Below are 20,943 nucleotides of genomic sequence, written 5' to 3'. Positions count from 1 at the left end.
TGGAGATGACATTGGTGATGGATACCAAAACAACGAAAGTGAGTTGGCGTCGTGATATAGCGTAAATATTTAAGCCATACCAAGACATACATTTTCTAGTGTACTTGTTTTTAAATACTTGGTGCATTAAAAAATCCATATGTAGCTGTAACGCTATATTTGGATGGCCGAGTACTAGTTGTAGTTTCGTGTATTCTGAAGTGTGAATACAGTCAGGCCATAGTCCTACCCTATGATGTAGGTTTAATGGTGGGAGGTGGGAGTACAACGCGGGTCTCTGAGTGAGAAGCTAGGTATCTAGGCCCTGTTGTAGTTAATAAAGTAGGCCTAGATTTCTGCAGTATTCATTTTTCATTTATTTCGTCAAAGAAAATACAATCACAAAGAATGGCAAAATAAAAATATTAACAGCACATGTTTAGTATATATAGAGGGGCTAGCTAGTGTATACCTGTTGGTGGGGTGCACTCACAATCACATACTCAACATTGACATAAGTCTCACTGGGATTTCTTACTTTAATATTTATGGAACAGACCATAAGATAGACCGAGTCCTATAGTCATTAGTTTCACTATGTGGGGGGGAGGGCAAACTGTTGATTAATCATATATTATTTAGTCCCACTTCTGGTTTTGTAAGAGGGAAGGATCAGCCTTCCAATGAAACTACAGTCGTTGTTTTTTAGGATTTCATCAATCTTTTGGTCTGTTCTCTCAGTAGTCCCCAATATGAACAATTCTTGTACTATTAGTGTATTATTGTGTATTTATATTAAACTAGCGGGGTCACCCGTGGGAATCCCACGGGCATGGATGTGTGTGACATTTCGACATATTGAGTTATATGCTGCACATTCATTTTTACAAAATGGTTACTGGCAAGTCATCAGATCCAGAAATGGTGTGAATTTAGTTATTTCACATAATATGTGACCCCTCACTCCTCTCCACCTGACACTCTCCTGTCTCCACCTGACACTCTCCTGTCTCCACCTGACACTCTCCTCTCTCCACCTAGCACTCCTCTCCTCTCCAAACCCTCACATCCCTCTCCTTTCCAATCCCTCACCTCTCCAATCCCTCACACTCCTCTCCTCTCCAATCCTTCACACGCCTCTCCAATCGCGCCTCACACTCCTCTCCAATCGCGCCTCACACTCCTCTCCAATCGCGCCTCACACTCCTCTCCAATCGTGCCTCACACTCCTCTCCAATCGTGCCTCACACTCCCCTCCAATCACTCCTCTCCAATCGTGCCTCACACTCCTCTCCAATCACGCCTCACACTCCTCTCCAATCGTGCCTCACACTCCTCTCCAATCGCGCCTCACACTCCTCTCCAATCGCGCCTCACTCGCCTCTCCAATCGGCTTTCCCCGTCTCGTTTCTCTCCTTTTTCTCCCGTCTCGTTCTTTTTCTTGCTCCAAATCGGCCCGTCGGAATCGGAAATCGGCCCGTCTCGCCCGTCGGCCCGTCGGAATCGGAAATCGGCCCGTCTTGCTTTTGTGCTTGTGCGTAAATAAATTGTGTTCATGACACCATTTCTGGTGTTGGGCTAGCGGCTAGGGTGCCGGCTTAGGATCCTGGGTTCGAATCTCGGTCGATCGCCGAATTAATGCCAGGGGGGTTGACTCAGCCTGTCATCCTTCCGAGGTCGGCTAATTGAGTACCAGTTCACTGGTAATTCCCTGTTTGTCGTTGAAGGCGGCAAAAAGGGTTGGCGTCAGGAAGGGCATCCGGCCGTAAAACATTGCTTCAAAAAGGGGACAAAAAAACAACAACTACCACGGTCCCCGAAAAGGCCAACCCCCGCTTTGCGGGGAAAAATGGCCTCTAAACGGTGGTTTTTACACCATTTCTGGATCTGATGACTTGCCAGTAACCATTTTGTAAAAATGAATGTGCAGCATCTAACTCAATATGTCGAAATGTCACACACATCCATGCCCGTGGGATTCCCACGGGTGACCCCGCAAGTTTGCATTGACGTTCGTCGATGGACTCGTTCGCCCGTCTCATTCGTTTTCTTGCTGCATCCTGTTCAAGTCTGCGTTCTTCATCGATCGTCTCATTCATTTTGGAAATAGAAGTTTCCACGCAGCGCATGAATTGTCACGATCCTCAAGAGGAATTTGTCTCGTAATCATCAAATGATAAATGGCAAGTAAATTATATTGTGGAAAATTAAAGATTTCAAATAAACCTATTTAAAGTGTATTCGCACATAACTAATTTTAAAAAACGAAGAAATATCTCTCGGTAATTTCCTGAAACATATTTTACTTCCGGCTAATAATGTTGAATTAAATAAAAACGAAGAAATATATGTCGGCATCATTGTTGACGTTTTTGTGACGACTGTCATCAAACGAAAAAGTAATACAGTATATCTTAACGGAAAAGCAAAAGCGAATTTTTAATATATATCGACACGTTGCCGTCGGTGTCATGTTGGGCGGTGTATGATACACCATGACGCGATTTTTAAAAATATATCTCTGCATTTTCCCGCGTGTGTGGAATGTTCTCAATTATTGCTGACACCGAGTCCAAAACCATCGATAAAAATGAAATCATATGGTGAGTTAGATTGGAGATAAAGGCGTGAGAGAGACTCAATGGCCTTGAAGTTGAAGTTACAGGCGTTTGAGAATTCATTTCGTTCTATAAACGGCAACTTTCATTGGATTTCCTTCCCGTTTTTTTTTCAACCGAGTCGAAAACTATGTTAGCGACTGTGAAAAATGAAATGATATATCGAATTTAAAATAGATATCGACACATTGCCGTCGGTGTCATGTTGGGCGGTGTATGATACACCATGACGCGATTTTAAAAAATATATCTCTGCATTTTCCCGCGTGTGTGGAATGTTTGTGGAAAATTAAAGATTTCAAATAAACCTATTTAAAGTGTATGCGCACATAACTAATAAAAAAAACGAAGAAATATCTCTCGGTAATTTCCTGAAACATATTTTACTTCCGGCTAATATGTTGAATGAAATAAAAACGAAGAAATATATGTCGGCATCATTGTTGACGTTTTTGTGACGACTATCATCAAACGAAATAGTAATATATCATAACGGAAAAGCAAAAGCGAATTTTTAATATATATCGACACATTGCCGGCGGTGTCATGTTGGGCGGTGTATGATACACCATGACGCGATTTTAAAAAATATATCTCTGCATTTTCCCGCGTGTGTGGATTGTTCTCAATTATTGCTGACACCGAGTCTAAAAGTAAAACCATCGATAAAAATGAAATCATATGGTGAGTTAGATTGGAGATAAAGGCGTGAGAGAGACTCAATGGCCTTGAAGTTACAGGCCTTTGAGAATTCATTTCGTTCTATAAACGGCAACTTTCATCGGATTTTCTTCCCGTTTTTTTTCAACCGAGTCTAAAACTATGTTAGCGACTGTGAAAAATGAAATGATTTATCGAATTTGATTTGAAATAAAACTGGGGGAGAGCAAGACACCACGGGCCTACAAAACAGGACTCAAAGCTATGCGAGTTAATAAAATGGTGGATATTTGTTTATAGCCACTCCCAGAATGGGTGGAGCTATGGGTGGAGCTACTCTGCAAACCGAGTAAGCCACACCCCGGACAGACACCCAACAGATAGACAGACAGACAGAATCATCTACGGCTATTATAATATAGACAAGGACACATACCAAATTTAAACATTGTCATTGTTTCTTTTTTGTTTTATTCAAATATAGTTTGTCCGGTGTAACACATGACATGTTCCATTGATTGATTCTATTCATATGCCATTTCAGTTAAAACATATTGTTGCGGATATGGGATTTGGCCTCCATATCCGCTTGTAAATATTCCCCTATTTCCCCAATACTCCCCAACTATCCCCAATCCCCCATTCCCTAGTCCCATTGTCTGTAAACAACACTCTGTAGAACCGACCTTCCCCTTTTTCCCCCATTAAATGTCGTGCCCAGGTCCACCGCATCTCACGTAGACAACTTTCGGACATCTTGCTAGTTATTCTTAGTCTATGTCAGTTAAGGACTCGTTTCCATTAATTCTGACTCTTCGTTGCACCAGAATGTGATTGTATGGCACCAGTAGTGAGTTTAGGACCTCCCCATACCTCCTCCCATCTTCCTCATGAAACCACAACAACAACAACAACAACTACAACAACAGCGCGCGGGGGAGTGTGCGTCCTCACTCCGGCTTGGTTAGCCGCCATTGCCCATGTGCTCCGGCGGGGTTACCACAAAGGGGCTGACTGTCGGCCCCTCGTCAAGGGCGGAGCCCGGTAACCCCCAGCACCCAATAAGAAGCGGCGGGCCGATTCCATCTGGGGCGGAGCTAACGAGCCGAGGGCGTGTCACTCCCCGCCGGATATACGCAGCGACTTACCGGACGTGACGTCAGATGCGCCCCGAGCTTGAAGTGAAGAGAACCAGACGCCACCTCCGAGCGCTGAGAGACCTCCCTGCATCTTTTGGGCCGCGCTATCCTGTCCCTGAGTCAAGAGTGCACCTTGTGCTGTCCACCGACTACCTGCCCTTCCTTGCCATCAATCCCGGTGTGAGTCAGTCTTGTCCTGTTTATCTGTGGTCTGTCGGGGTTACTATAACTATAAGACCATGATTAAGTGCCTACCTTCCTATGCTGTCCCTCTTGTCCTTGTAATCTCAACGTTCCGAAATAGTATAACCTCCTCCGGAGGTCTTGAGAACTGTACCCCTGGTGTCGTGTCATTTAACCCAGCCGTTGTGTCCTTTCCTCAATTGATTTAGCGTAGCGCGACTCGGCCAACATTCGAGTATAATCGGGTAAACTGTGCAGACGCGGTCATACCAAACCGCTCGGTAAACCAACATCCACAACCGCGTCTGTAACATTTGGTGTCGAGGAGTTGGATTCGGACCTGGGACTAAATTCAGTTAGGCCCAAATTTTGGAACACCAATTGTACCATTAGGGTAACATTTTGGTGTCGGGAAGTGGGATTCGATCCGGAGCGCGTTTCACGCGCTCAAAATTATAACAGCGAAATTTAATTGTGTTTTACCAAAAAAAATTTAAAAACCCGAATTTTGAAAGTCGCGCTATGGCAGACCAAGACGGCTGGGTTCCGGTAGTAGGGAGTGAGGCAGGGTCGATCCAGGACCAAAATGAGGGACAAGAGGAGAGCGAAGCAGTGAGGGTAGCAGATTCGCAAAATAGCGTCGTCGCGCACGAGGTAGCAGACGCACAAAATGGCGCCTCGCACATGGCCACGGCGACCACGCCCGCGACCGTGGTAGCGCCGCTGGTGGATTCGAACCTTTTCCTCCTGCAAATGAGGTCCCTTATGGAACGAATGGGAGACCAAATTGTGGGAATGAGGGCTGATAGTGAGCGGTTGGGAAACCAAATGGGGGTAATGGGAAACCAAATGGGGGTAATGAGGGACGAAGCGAGGGGTACCGGTGAGGGGTTAGACAATAATTTTAAGGGATTAGACAAGAAATTTGGGAAATTAGACAATAGATTAGGGGAAATACAGGAGGGGTTAATGGGGGTAGAAAACAGAATGGCCGCTCAAGAGAATCAAATGGAAGGGATGCAAAAGGGGTTAGAGGGGTTAGAAAACAGGATGGAAGGCAAATTGAGGGACATGAGGGACCAAGCGGAAAGGGAAGTTAAACAAATGGGGCAGCAGATAGAGGGGGTCAGAATGGGGGTAGAAACCAAACTGGATGCTCACAGGGAGGAAATGGAGCAGATGAGGGTGGCATCTGGGCAGGAGATGCAAGTGATGGGAGAGGAGATCAGAAGAGGTGTGAGTGAGGAGGTCGGAGGAGTGCGCGAGGAGGTGAGGCACTGTAAGGAGCGCATAGAGAAGGAGGTGAGAAAGGGGACTGTAAAATTGCAAGGGGGTATAGAGGAGTTGACGCTGGGAGTAGAACAACTGACAGTGGGACAAAAGGAGTTGGGGGACCAGGTAAAGAAGAACACAGCGGTAATAGAGGGTTTAAAATCGACACAGAAGGAGATGAAAAAGGACGTAGGGGTAATTAAAAAAGAGTGTCAGACGGTACATGAGGACTTGACGAGGAAAATGAACAAGGTGGTAGAGGTGATGGAGGTTAAAGAGCGGGAGGTGCGGGAGCACATAGAAAAAAATAAAGTGGAGTTAAAGGAAGAACTTAAAGGGGCGCACGAGGAGATGAAGGAGGTGAAGCAGAAATTAGAAGAAGTGGAAGAAGGGGTGAGCGAAATTAAGAAGCGACGGAGAGAGGATAAGAAAGAGATAAAAGAGGAGGTAAAATAATTGGTCCAAAGTCTGTGTTCGGATCGTGATGATGTGCTCATTAACCGGATGAGGGATTCGCAGGTGATGGAGGAGAAGCGAAGAGGAAGAGGACCCGGTGTAAGTGGTGACCAATATGGTCGTGCGTATGATGCGCCAGGTGATTTAATAAGCTTGGGGGTCGAGATGGACACGGGTGTTCGTGAGAGGCCGTTGGTGAAGTGTGCGACAGGTCTGGTGTGCGAAAGAGGAGGTGTGCGAGAAAGTCCGACTCTGGGGTGTGTGAGGAAAAAGCGCGTGCCAAGGAGTGAGGGTGCTGGCGAGAGTGAGTCGGTCGTAGCGCGTGTGCGAGGGAGCACATGGAAGCGCGGTGTGGTAAGTGTTACAGAGGGTGTGACGGGAGAGTGTGCGCGAGAGAGGTGTGTAACGGACGGGTGCATGAGTAAGGGCGAGTGCGTTGTCAAGAGTGGTGGTGAGAGTAGTAAGAGTGACACGGAGCGTGAGTTGGTTGTGACAGGTGAGAAAGGAAGCACACCTGGAATGGTAGAGCGTGAGTGGGAATGCACGCTGGAATTGGTAGTGAGGCACGTGGTTGGGTGTGCGAATGAGAGCACACCTGTGATTGTCACAGAGGAGGTGACCGAGGAGGGGGTGCGAAGAGGTGTGTTGGTGAGGTGTGCGACCAACGAATGTGTGCCAAAGTGTTTGGTGGTCAGGTGTGTGACCAAGGCTGTGAGTGGAATGAGGGTACCTGGGTGTGTAAGGAAAGGTACGAGGAGCATGGGCACGGCTGGATGTGTGAGCAAGGAACGGGCTGCGGGGTGTAAGCATGCAGGTGAAGCATCGACGTTAAACGGGTTAGCGGTTAGAGCGACTTTTAGCCGAATCGGGCCCTCGGTGCGGGCCGGGCTTCGCGTGCCGCGAGGACCAGCGGGGATCCGAACCACGGCGGTTTCGAAAGAACCGCCGTACGCGATCCACGCTGTGCCTCGCTTGGAACGGCCGCGTCTGTGCTCCACTAGGCGGAGCGGGCGGCTGGATAGGAAGGGTCGTCATGGCGACCACTTGTTGTTGAGGCATTCCGGCAGGTCGAGATCGGGCCATGGGATGGCTCCGTGCCGAGATGGTGCGTGGGATCTCGGCCCGGGTAAACCTCCTTCCCTGCACCGAATGCGGGACGTATCCAGCCGCTGGCACCAAACAACCCGCATTCATTGCTCGGCTTTACGAAGCCGGGCTTTGGACAGGAATTGGCGCACCGAGAGGCATTAGTGAGTAGACTGTGTGATGAGGTTAGTGTTTTGGCCCCGAAATTAGAGAAAAACAAAATTTGATGATTGGCAAAGGATTGGCAGATGATGGGCAGTGATTGGCAAATTTTTGATTGGTTGAAATTTGATGTGCAAAATTGGTAGTGAGCGATGGGCCCGGTGGGTAAGAGTGGCATCCCTGCCACCCTTCCCATTTGTGGGGCAAATGCGCTATAGTTTATGGGGTGTATGGCAGTGAAAACTAGCCCAGGTGGGTTAGGATATTGATAGGGATCTAGCGAAGATGACATTAGGTAACGTTAAGTTTAGTTAGGGACTAATACCTGTAGTGGGGACGCAGGTAGATTAGTGTGGATGATAATGACGTGGGAGCGCAATAGTTTAAAGGGACGACTGGGAAGCGCAAGTTTCAGAGGGGAGTAGTTAGATGAGATGATGCTGTGTGAGAGCTGGACAGGTGTGTGGAGCAGTGTGTGAGTAGTGAGTGTGTGGATCAGCGCGAATGCGCTTGGGGAGAGAAGGGTGCAGGCGGCACCAAGAGTGAGAGCACAGGTGTGCAAGTACAGGTGTGTGGAGAGAGTTGGAGTAAGTGGTACGGAGTGGTGTGCATGGTGCGAAGGTGTGGATGGGGGAAGAGTGGACCCCTTTCACGAGTACCCGGGGCGGGTAGTGTAAGTGTTAGGTAGAGGGTATAGGTAAATTGTGGTTGGATATTGGCATTTGTGGTGCGGTTGCAGAATGGTATTGTGGATGGGTGCATTAGTGTTGTGGAAATGGCTGGGCGTGTAGCCTGTTAGTGTGTGTAGTTGGTTGGGCACTCCACCACTGTGAGGATGTCGGCCAGGTGAGGCCGCAGGTGGGCTCTGGGAGCCGGTAGTTGTGGATGGGGCCCGAGGATCCGGAGGACGGACCCGGGTAGCCCAGTGCCAGAGAGGGCACCGAGTGGGGAGAGCGCCAGAGGGCCTTCCCCAGGTAGTTAGGATAGGGTGAGGAGCAGGTGAGCTCGGAGGCAACTGCAGTGGTGGAGGTGTGCAGGTGGGTAGACCCGCTGGGAGAGGTACACGCCACAGTCCAGAAATTGTGCGAGGGCACCGGGAGATGAATCGGGGGAGTGAGACCCCAAATTGAAAAGCACCACAGTTTGGTCAATGGGAATTGGTTTTTAGAACCCATAGTGTAAGAGGGCCAATGGTTTGGCAGGAGAAAGACCCCGGGTAATGTAAAGTTGTTAAAGTCATTTAGGAAATAGTTAGGATTGATGAACCTGTCGCACCATACGCAGCCACTTACCTGTGGTGATGATGATGACTCCACACCTGTGTTTTCTTTGTTTTGTGTTGCAGGAAGTAAGGATTGCTGTTGGATTTGTGAGACGCATCACGACGTGGATGAGACATTGGGGTGATTCCATCTCTCCCTCCCTAGGAGGGACTGATGATGAATTGGTGATGGCAAATTATGATGTTGAGTTGGAGATGGCAAATTTTGATGAGAGTTGAAAATGGCAAATTTGATTGGTTAGGAGGGAGAGAAGACGAATTTGGTTTATGGGAGGAACGGGGAAGACAGTAGGGACGTTTGTTGATTTGTAAAGTAGATGTTTATGGGTAGTGTTGTGTTTTGTGGATACAGTAAGGGGTAAGGGAGGGGCCATGTAGGTTACCTGGTGGGGGGGGGGGGGGCGTACGGTAGGAACGTACCTGTCTCACCTGGTTCCCATGTGCCCCCAGTGTGCATTACCTTACATTGCGTGCACTTTTGCGCCCTTACCACCTTACTCACTTGTCTACTTCTTTTGTCTCCCACCTCCGAGGGTCTGGCTTTGGGGCAGAGAGAGAGGAGAGAGAGGTGCTGGCTCCGCAGTTGTGGGCCTGCACTTTCGCTGCTTGCTGCCGGGATCGATACACCATATGGACCGCAATTTTGGTGGCCACCCACAATGGACCGCAGTTCTTTTGCGGCCAAGCACCACCCGTGGATGGACCTATGGGTCAACGTGGCACCTATGCCATACAGGTGAACCACTAATAGTTGGCCCCCTGACGGCCACAATAAAGAAATGGACGCGGTTGGCGCCTTTCTTTATTTTTGAAAGAAGCAAGAAGGCCAAGTGCACCACATGAAGGCAAGACCAGCGGCAGAACATCGGCCGGCTGCGACACCACCGGTGATTGTTGAACACTTTATTGGTGCACCGGATGGTGCTGACTGTGTTATGGGGTGGTGCTTTTGGTGCTTGGATGGGGTGCTCTGCACATTATTAAAGGCCGTAAGGCCACAGAGCACTCGTGGGTTGGTGTATCGATGCTGGCATTCGTGCTCTCTCTATGCATAACATCTGCATGTGTTCCTCCAAAAACAGGTCCTGGATCGTAGTGTAAATATCAGCGTAGTCTTGTAAATAATGCTCCCTACCGGCTGTATGTTTAGTTTGCGAATTCTTTCCGCGATTCGGTTATCCTGTGGGTGTGTTTCTGTGAGGAGAAGGGTGCAACGTCGCAGGGGGACATATTTACTCATTTGTGAATATCTGTAAAACTGTCGCACTCAGGGTAGAGTTAATAGTAGAGGGAACTACATCTGAGTGCTACACTAAAATAGGTAAAAATTTATCGGGTTGGGACGCCCCGAGGGTAGAGAAGGGTGCAATGTTGCGGATATGGGATTTGGCCTCCATATCCGCTTGTAAATATTCCCCTATTTCCCCAATACTCCCCAACTATCCCCAATCCCCCATTCCCTAGTCCCATTGTCTGTAAACAACACTCTGTAGAACCGACCTTCCCCTTTTTCCCCCATTAAATGTCGTGCCCAGGTCCACCGCATCTCACGTAGACAACTTTCGGACATCTTGCTAGTTATTCTTAGTCTATGTCAGTTAAGGACTCGTTTCCATTAATTCTGACTCTTCGTTGCACCAGAATGTGATTGTATGGCACCAGTAGTGAGTTTAGGACCTCCCCATACCTCCTCCCATCTTCCTCATGAAACCACAACAACAACAACAACTACAACAACGGCGCGCGGGGGAGTGTGCGTCCTCACTCCGGCTTGGTTAGCCGCCATTGCCCATGTGCTCCGGCGGGGTTACCACGAAGGGGCTGACTGTCGGCCCCTCGTCAAGGGCGTAGCCCGGTAACCCCCAGCACCCAATAAGAAGCGGCGGGCCGATTCCATCTGGGGCGGAGCTAACGAGCCGAGGGCGTGTCACTCCCCCCCGGATATACGCAGCGACTTACCGGACGTGACGTCAGATGCGCCCCGAGCTTGAAGTGAAGAGAACCAGACGCCACCTCCGAGCGCTGAGAGACCTCCCTGCATCTTTTGGGCCGCGCTATCCTGTCCCTGAGCCAAGAGTGCACCTTGTGCTGTCCACCGACTACCTGCCCTTCCTTGCCATCAATCCCGGTGTGAGTCAGTCTTGTCCTGTTTATCTGTGGTCTGTCGGGGTTACTATAACTATAAGACCGTGATTAAGTGCCTACCTTCCTATGCTGTCCCTCTTGTCCTTGTAATCTCAACGTTCCGAAATATTATAACCTCCTCCGGAGGTCTTGAGAACTGTACCCCTGGTGTCGTGTCATTTAACCCAGCCGTTGTGTCCTTTCCTCAATTGATTTAGCGTAGCGCGACTCGGCCAACATTCGAGTATAATCGGGTAAACTGTGCAGACGCGGTCATACCAAACCGCTCGGTAAACCAACATCCACAACCGCGTCTGTAACAATATATTTATTTGCTAATTTGGAAATGAAATTGCAGGCCTTTCGGTAACAATCAACATTGGCATGTTTCACATTACATTGGACAAACTATAGTCTTTAAGTCAGCCACAGTGGTCATTCAAATCATGGCAGCCATCTTGGAAAAAAAATAGCAAAAAAAAAGAAAATAGTAAATAGTAAGGGCCTCCCTCCTCCTTTTAAAAAAAAATTCCAGACGAGAAACATTTTTTTTTTTTTACTTGGCCTTATTAATATTATTATTATTTTGCTATGTATGTTACGAACGAATGGAAATGTTATTTGTAATTGTATTCCCATCCCATTCATGGTTTCTCTGGTCTGTGTTTAAGAGAAGTTGTTTCACACTGACTGTAGTAAGTTGAATCAATGAGCTAATTATTCTGTTGATGGTGCTTACTTGCTTACTTACTTACTTACTGGATTTTGCAGGTGTTCGGAAATTCCAGTGAATAGCCTCGATTAGCTTGCTGTGTGCCGTGCGTCATTGGTCGCGCCTTACTTTGGAGTTACTGAATGAATGAATGAATGAATGAATGATCGTTTTAAGGCCATTTTCCCCGCTGGAGCAGGGATTAGCCTTGCAGGCCCCATGACAATCATGGTACCCTGTTTGAGGCAATGTTTTTATGGCCGGATGCCCTTCCTGACGCCAACCCTTGGTCGCCTCTTACGATGCGCAGGGATACGGTGTACCTATTCTAAACCGGGGTACACCGGGATCATTCATCCCAGCAAGCTGGTACTCAATTTGCCGACCTCGGAAGGATGACAGGCTGAGTCAACCCCCCTGGTGTTAATTCAGCGATCGACCGGGATTCGAACCCAGGATCCTGGGATCCCAAGCCGGCACCCTAACCGCTAAGCCAACACCAGGCTAAGGAGTTACTGATTAATTGAAAAGTAAGTTGGAAATGTTTGTGGATATGCAGGGCGGGTTCAGAGTTATATTAAAGTCAAAAGTGGATGGTGATTATAAAATATGATTGAATTACTCAGAAAATTAGGTGGAGGTGATATAACTCCGTTGGTCGCAATTCAAAACTAACAATTCGCAGTTTTCTATGTAATATTACAATGGGATTTGAGGTGACATAGAGTTGAGTAGATAATAAATCCCGTCACCCGAACCAGGGCCGGCGCTACCATTAGGCCAACTACGCAGCCGCATGGGGTGCAGACATCAGAGGGGCGCATTACTGAACTTGTAGCAATAGCTCGAAGACTTCCAAAGTCTATGCTGCCACAAGAAGTAGTTCTCTTCATACTACAACAAAAACTCCTGGATAATGTGCCTAATGTTTCCGTTGCTTTAAGGATCCTTCTCACACTTCCAGTATCAGTGGCAAGTGGTGAACGTAGTTTCTCAAAGCTCAAAGTTATAAAAACTTACATACTGTTGCGGATATGAGGATTGTATTTTTTTGATTGTGTTGTATTGTATAGTAAATGGTTGTGAATTATTGTTTTAGTCTGAGCCCTCCTTGCTCCAGTGTGTATAAAGGTCAAAGGGCGTTCTGGTAGTTAATTCCATAAAGCACACATTGAAGGACACTATAATATCCCTGTTCAGTAGTTTATTTCCTTATTCTGTGTATTAGGTTAAGGCGTTGTCTTCCATTAAAATGACACTCCATTGCACCAAGTGAAATAAGATAGATTCCCTTCATTCTTCATTCCCATTCCCAAAAACCTCCATTTCCCCTTTCGTCATGGCCAAGCCTCGATTGCCAATATTACATCCCCTCCAAAACCACCATTGAACATGTGCTCGGGTCGGGGAAGCAAGGTGTGCCCGCCCGTCGTCATCAAGGGCGGAGCCAGAGGGTCGCGCGACCAACCAGGGCCGAGGTGAGCACACCAATGGGCGTGTCCTGAAGGCCGGCGGCTTGATCGCTGGAGGCGTTATAAAAGCGCGCGCGCAAGGTACTGCGTGAGAAGATCCAGATGAGCTTTGAAGAGAGAGAAGGTTCAAGGTCAATTACAAGCAGTTGCGCCAGAGACGGCAGATGCGTCCTGAGGTGAGCCAGAGAAGCAGCTTTGGCTCCACAAGCAGCGTTGACTCCACCAGGCAGCTTCAACCCGTTACCCCGCGGGAACCAGATAGCGGTGGCATCGGTGGCCATCGAGGTCCAACCGACGTCCCGTGCGGGATCAAACCCGAACCATCTGCCCCAGCTGAACCTTCCCATTCCTCCTTCCAGCATTCATTCCTGCCATTCCATCCTTCCTGTGTACGTGAGTTTGTTCTGTTTGTTCTGTCCTGGGTATTTAATTAAGTTTGTATAAGCTAGTATTTTCACTGTCACCTGCTTTTTCCATGTTCCCTGTATATAACTTTGACTGCTCCTTTTGCTTGTGTGTGTAAATAATAAATCCCGTTACTCTTCTGTATGTCTTCTTCTTCCTCTTTACATTCGGTCGCTTTAGAGGTTTCCAAATTGAATATCTGTGGCGCGATCCGGCCAACGTTCGGGAATCGGGTTTAGTCGGGGAAAACTGTTCGGCCGCGGTGCCTCCGCTCGGCAAACAACATCCTTATCCGCGGACCGTAACAATACGCTCTACAATTTTGGAAAAGAGACTAGTTGGCTTGGCAACTATATCAATTGAACATGCCCAGGCATCAGCACTTGATCTGGTTGCATTTGTGACAAAATTTGCAAAGGAAAAGGCACGCAAAGTGAGATGTTGATGTGTCTGAAATTGAAACTTTTATGAGACATTTTAAACTCTGTTTTTCTGGTTTTTTTGTTTGTTTCTCTGTCTGACTAAGCGAAATATTGTGGTAACATGACGGGTTGGTTACGCCAAGTATCCTTAAATGGTATATATACTTAAAGGTGTGTGAAGTAAAAGGTTTGAATGTTGTGTTGCCAATGGCTGAAGTATGCATTATACCGAGTGCCCTTTAGTTCAAAATGATTTGTGTGCCAAAAGATTTTATTTTGTATTTGCGAAAGATAATCAAAGATTGATTATTTAAAATTTTGATTTTGCATATCTAAAACTTATTGCTCAAACCAAAAACTGTTTTGTTTATCTGTAATTTTCATTTACACACTCATAAAGGGACCACTTTCTTTATTTTGCATTGCAAACCACATGTAGTGTCATATTTTTTAAGTGAAAGCCCATTTGCCCCAAAGCGTGGGGTAACAGGGCAACTGCCATATTAATGGATATTGCGCCTTTAATATTGGTGCTGTTGGCATCTTACGGTACTTATTCTTGCAATTTAAAATAAATTTAGCAGTTTCAAGTTTTCTGCTTTTTATTTTTTCTACAAAACATCTGTTTTTAATAATCGAAGTTGGCAAAAAAAATTTTTGGGGGGGGGGGGTGCAAGTAGCTGGCCTTGCCTGGGGCGCAAAATAGTCTGTCGCTGGCCCTGATCGTAACTATAAGTTATGTTTTCTTCGTTAAAATTTCTCAGTTTTCAGAGGGGTACTGATTATATTTAAGCATGTTCCTTTTTTAATTTTTGTCATTTAATTGTTTGCCCGAACTCGATTAAGATCAGTTTGTTACTTTTTTTTTTTCTTTTTTTTTTGCAGTATGTCGAGCAAAAAAAGGAAGTGGTCGGAGGATTACGTGCGGTACGGGTTCACATGTTTGACGGAACGGGACGGAAGTCAGCGTCCTCAATACATGTTTTGCAATGTCAGGTTGAGCAACTCCAGCCTAGCACCAGCAAAACTACGGGAACGCTTCAAAAAACTGCACGGCGAGGGGCAGTACAAAGACGCAACGCTGGATGAATTCAAATTGAAGAGTCCGATTCGACGCAAGTGCTACCTTGCCCACTCTCGGCTTCGTTCCAATTGACAAACCGATTCTCACCGCGTCATATGAAGTTCCGTATCTGATCGCAAAGCAGGGCAAACCGCACACCGTTGGCGGGACACTCATCAAACCGGCCGCGTTGAAGATGGCCAACATCATGCTGGGAAAAGCTACTGAAAACAAGTTGTCTGTCGTTCCACTCTCAAATGACACCATCAGATGCAGAATCGACGACCTGAGCAACGACATCCTCGCCCAAGTAGTTGCAGATTTAGTCGGGAGCCCGACGAAATACAGCCTTCAACTCGACGAGACCACCGATGTTTCGAATTTGAGCCAGCTCATCTTATTTGTGCGTTATGTCAAAGGAGACGAGATCAAGGAAGACTTTCTGTTCTGCAAGCTTCTTGTTACGGGATCCCCCCCTTACCTCTGGTCTCGGTGGACCTGCGAACCCCGAGAGGGTCCCCGGCAGAAAGATGTGTTATCCTTGGTTGAAATCCAGCAAATAATGAAACCCTCAATGGAACCAGCAAATGAAACAGTCAAATCAATAATGCAACCACACCAGGTTATAAACAAACAATAATATATTAAAAATCACACACAAGGAGCCATTCAACAATGGGGCAATCACCCCTACTTTCAAATCTTATGATGATCCTTGTCAAGCCCCTTAACCCCACACTCACGGCACCTCCCCAATGTCTCTGCACCCCTCCAAGGCGAAGTCCCAATGTCTCTGTGCGCTCCCACGATCGGGGAGTCAAGGCCCGATGGTCAATTGAGGCGTAGGCGAGCGAGACGACCCCGAGGTCACGTTGTTCAGCACCCAGCAACACAGCGGTGGAAAGGAACCTCACAAAGACGCGCTCCGACGTACACGTTGCGGTTCAATCCGCGAGCCTCCGTATAATTCTCACGTGCCCCTTTCTGGCACAGCCGTCCCCGGCATACCACCGGGGAATAATGCCCAGCTGACACGACAAAAACCTGTTCACTGCAGGTTGCTCGCGTGGCGAAGATGGACGGCTTTCACTCCAACCTGGGCTTTGAGGCCCGGATCCTCCGGAACCTCAATGAGAATACCCGACGACACAGGCTCCATGCACTCCGGCGATATTTCTTATCGCCCGAACTTCCCTTCAAGGACGCAAAGTTCACTCGCACTGTACGTCGAACGCTCGGTCCGGAGCTTACACAACCACGTCTCTTTTCGATCTCCCCCCGCCTCTTTTTTCTTCGCTCCACCTCTTCCGGTCACGATCCGGATTTCCGGCCACATTTAACCAGGAGCGTTTTAAAATCTTTTAACTATAATAACCCTTTCCCTTCAACCACAATCACCAGAATACTTCGAACCAACAACAATAATCATAACAACAATCATTAGGGCCGAATCCGTAACACTTCTCACAATAACGACGAAGGCAGCTGATGTGAAGAAGCTTGTGGACAACTTCTTCAGAAGCAACGGCCTCTCGTGGAACATGGTGTCTGCAGTTTGCTCGGACTGAGCTCCAGCCATGCTGGGATGCAACTCTGATTTTAGAGCGCTGGTGAAGGCCGATGCACCACACATCATCGTCACGCACTGCGTCCTGCACAGACACGCGCTGGCATCAAAAACCCTGCCTCCAAAACTGGCCAATGTTCTGAAAATCGTGGTTGAAACTGTGAATTACGTGCGAAGCCGTGCTCTGAATTATCGCATCTTCAAAGAGCTGTGCAATGAAATCGACTCTGAATTTGAAGTCCTTCTCTACCACTATAACGTTCGATGGTTATCACGAGGGAAGGTAGTGAGCCGTGTTTTTGCCTTGCATGTAGAATTAGTCCTGTTTTTGCGAGAACACCAGCATTGCCATGCAATGCACTTCCAAGAGTCAGAGTTCATCCTCGCCTTGGCGTACTTGGCTGACATCTTCGACGCACTCGATCATCTCAATTGCCAGATGCAGGGCGGTGGGAGTGATTGTCATCGAATCTGAGGAAAAGCTGAGCGCTTTCCGAAAGAAGTTACCGTTGTGGAGGCGGCGAACAGAGAATGATAACTTCGCGAACTTTTCGCTACTGGACGAGTGCGTGAGCGGGATCGAAGATGAGTCTGAAGTTGGAGGCACTGCTGTACCGGGGGAGCTGAAGCAAGCGATTGCCACGCACTTGGATGAGCTGGGAAAGTCATTCGATGGCTACTTCCCCGACCAAGAGGAATAGCCAGCATGGGTGCGGCAGCCGTTTACTCTCGATGTTGCAACGGCAGATGTCAACGACCAATACCTCGACGACCTCATTGAACTTCAGCAGAGCCAGACTCAACAACAACTCTTCGGCACAACAACGCTCTCAACGTTTTGGTGCCGCCAAATGGAAGGGTATCCTCACATCGCTAAAATTGCCCTTGAGATCCTCATGCCATTCGTTACAACGTATCTCTGCGAGCATGCGTTTTCGAAACTGGTGGACAATAAAACAAAGAAAAGGAGCAGGCTTGCATGCGAAAATGATTTGAGGGATGCCCTTGCCAAAACAAAACCACGCATTTCCCAGATCGCCTCCCGAAAAGAAGAACAGAAAACGCATTAAGATGCAATTCTTCTTAATTTTTTTGTCAAATTTGAAGGGTTTCGCGAGTGTTCGGTGGGTTTCGTTAGGGTTCGGCGCCTTTAAAAAGGTTAAAAACCACTGGCTTAATGTAAGGTCGACCGCTTCACCTGTTTGTTAACTCAACTGGACTACCGTCCAGTTGAGTTCATCACATACTGAACCCTCCGGCGTCTGTCGTCATCGTCTGTCATCCGTGAACTTTTCGACGTTAACACTCCAGCGTCCACAAATATCAACCGATTCTGATCAAACTTGACATGCAGCATCTTTACCCCAAGGACCAGGATGGTATTACATTTCAGCCCGATCCGTTGAAAAATGGCGGACTTAGGCGACCATTTTGTTTTTGGTCATGAAAACGACGTTAACACTCTAGCGTCCACAAATATTAACAGATTTTGATCAAACTTAGAATGTTTAACCATTACCACACAAGGTAGGTTGCTATTGCATTCCAACCCGATCCGTCACAAAATGGCCGCCATATTGTTTTCAGCTCCGAAACGACGTTAAGACTTTAACGTCCACAAATATTTATGGATTTTGATCAAACTTGGTGTGTGAGACTCTTACCACACAAGGTAGGTTGATATCTTAAGTCAAATCTAGTACAGACAACTGACCTACTTTAAAGTTGTCCAGTCAGTTCAGTTGAGTTCTGCTTGCCTGGAAGCTCTAGTTTAATGTTAGGCCGACGGCTTCACCTATTTGCTTCATGTTAGGTGGACGGCTTCGCCTGTTTGCTTTGTGTAAGGTCGACGGCTTCACCTGCTTTCTGTCTGGTGTTTGAGTCCGAAGCTTGTTTTTAAGGTAGGAGCTGTCAGGCTGCATTAAATCAATTTATACCTGCGATCCTGAGTATTTGCTGCAATGTAAACAACGTTGCTGGTTCTCTGAGTCGAGCAATCCAACACCTGCTTAATTCGTGAGAAGTTCATCCCTGTAAAGGACTTTTCAGAGACACGTAATATCTGGAATGTCATCAAAGCTCACCTTTTGGTATTTCAACTGAAAAACCTGTTCAGTGAGCTGTACCTGAACTGTTGCGGTTAATGCGGATTATGACATTGCTCTCTCTCTACCTTCAGGATGTTTCACCTGAAGGGTGAGGTCTGTGATTGGTTCAGGCCTGAAAAACACAACCCGATGAACATTGGAAATCTAGGAAGTTTAACCTGTGCTAACTCAGGCACCACGGCCAAATTCCAATGCAGTACCGCAACTTCCGAATGACGTATGTATGAAATGACGTATGATTGCGTTGTGACGTATGTTTGAATTGACGTATGATTGCGTTGTGATGTATGTAGGAAATGACGTATGATTGCGTTGTGATGTATGTAGGAAATGACGTATGATTGCGTTGTGACGTATGTATGAAATGATGTATGTATGAAATGACGTATGATTGCGTTGTGACATATGTATGAAATGACGTATGATTGCGTTGTGACGTATGTATGAAATGATGTATGATTGCGTTGTGACGTATGTATGAAATGACGTATGATTGCGTTGTGACATATGTATGAAATGACGTATGATTGCGTTGTGACGTATGTATGAAATGACGTATGACTTCAAAACGTTGTGGTCGGATTTGGACGAAATTTGGTGGAGAGGTTGGGCATGTAACATGGATGAAATCATTAGATTTTGGTTTAGATCTGGATCTGAATCTGAGAGTTTAAAAGTGATTATTCACCATTGAGAGATAGTCGACGATAGGTAGCATGATATTTCAAAACGTTGTGGACGACTTACGACGAAACCTGGTGGATGAGTTGGGTAGATGACAAGAACAAGTCGATTACATTTTGGTTCAGATCCGGATCCAGATCTGACCTATCAGTGGGTACAAAAGGTAAACTGTTCAGCCTGGTAGAGGTATGCTCTAAACCGAGTGCCGTTGTAGTTACCTCCGCCACCAAAGGTGGATGGAGGTTATGTTTTCACCCCTGTCTGTCTGTTTCTTTGTGAACAAAATATCTCAAAAAGTTGTGGACGGCTTCGGACGAAATTTGGCAGAGAGGTAGCTTATGTGACAAGGATGAAATTATTAGATTTTGGTGAAGATCCGGATTCGAAGCCGGCTAGTATAATTTTTAAAGTGCTTCTTCACCATTTGGAGATAGGGCCAAAAACTATACATAGCTGGATATCTCAAAAAGTGGTAGACAGGTTGTGTGTGTGACAAGGACTAATCGATTCGATTTTGGTGAAGATCTGAATATGGATTTGGATAGAAAAAGAAAGAACCGCCTTTGGAGGCCATTTTTCCCCGCAGAGCAGGGGTTGGCCTTTTTTGGGCCCTTTTTAAAATTGATGTTTTATGGCCGGATGCCCTTCCTGCCCCCAACCCTTTTTAGTCACCTCTTGCGACACTGTGAACAATTACCAGTGAATTACCAGTTACCATTACGAATTACCATTACATAATTACCATTGCGACACAATTACCAGTGAGCTGGTACTCAATTTGCCGACCTCGGAAGGATGACAGGCTGTCAACCCCCCTGGTGTTAATTTAGTTACCAACTGGGATTCGAACCCAGGATCCTAGGATCCCAAGACTGCACCCTGACCGCTAAACCAACACCAGGCTTCTAATCCATGAATATGGATTCGGATATGAGAATTTTTTTTTTTTTCTAGTGATTCTTCGCCATTTAGAGATCGGGCTAAAGCCAGCATATATAGCAGGATATCTCAAAAAGTTATGGTTTAGGTTTTGTTATTATTCATCATTACTTCCACAATTTGGGAGGATAACGTAAAATTTTTTTTATATAGATAGATAATTTGGGAGGAGGTATGTGCACCTCCTCCTGTAGAATTGTTAGTGTTAATTATGATGTAATCGGTCACGTGGTATGGACGCCATCTTGTAAAAACCGAAAAAATTTGCACCTCTATATCTCTGAAAGCGCTGCATCTATCTATAATTCCAGCAATCTCTGTGTGTCTGTGTGTCTGTGTGTCTGTGTGTCTGTGTGTCTGTGACCGCTGTTTCTCGACAACCACGGGTCCGATATACTTGAAACTTGCCAGGTATATTGCTGGGGACCCGAGGATGTGCCTTTTCAAGGTTTGAAATTAATCGGACAAGTACTTACCGAGCTATGTCCAAAAAACGCTTCAACCAATCAGAGAGCAGCGAGCTATCACGTGTGCCGAACGTGGCGATCAGACTCTGCCTCGGACGGCACATTTGACAGCGTATTCATTTATTTCACGTTGGAAAACTATG

At 46.8% G+C, this 20,943-nt stretch overlaps 1 protein-coding gene across 10 annotated transcripts in view; it reads left to right on the top strand.

Annotated features, from left to right (window-relative positions):
* LOC137416549 (uncharacterized) overlaps positions 1-20,943 on the top strand; it is a 123,229-nt gene that overhangs the window by 32,482 nt on the left and 69,804 nt on the right. Inside the window, exon 1 of one of the 10 annotated variants that reach the window (XM_068102174.2) lies at positions 18,844-18,927. The exons of the other annotated variants lie outside the window; for them this stretch is intronic. The gene's annotated coding sequence lies outside the window, so the exon portion shown is untranslated. Of the gene's footprint in view, positions 1-18,843; positions 18,928-20,943 lie in introns of those variants that run through there. 10 annotated transcript variants of the gene reach the window in all.

Source organism: Myxine glutinosa, chromosome 9 (assembly GCF_964187855.1).
Source record: "Myxine glutinosa chromosome 9, kmMyxGlut1.1, whole genome shotgun sequence".
Classification (NCBI taxonomy): Eukaryota; Metazoa; Chordata; class Myxini; order Myxiniformes; family Myxinidae; genus Myxine; species Myxine glutinosa.
Note: the sequence above shows the minus strand (reverse complement) of the source record. Positions and strands in the feature narration are given on the sequence as shown.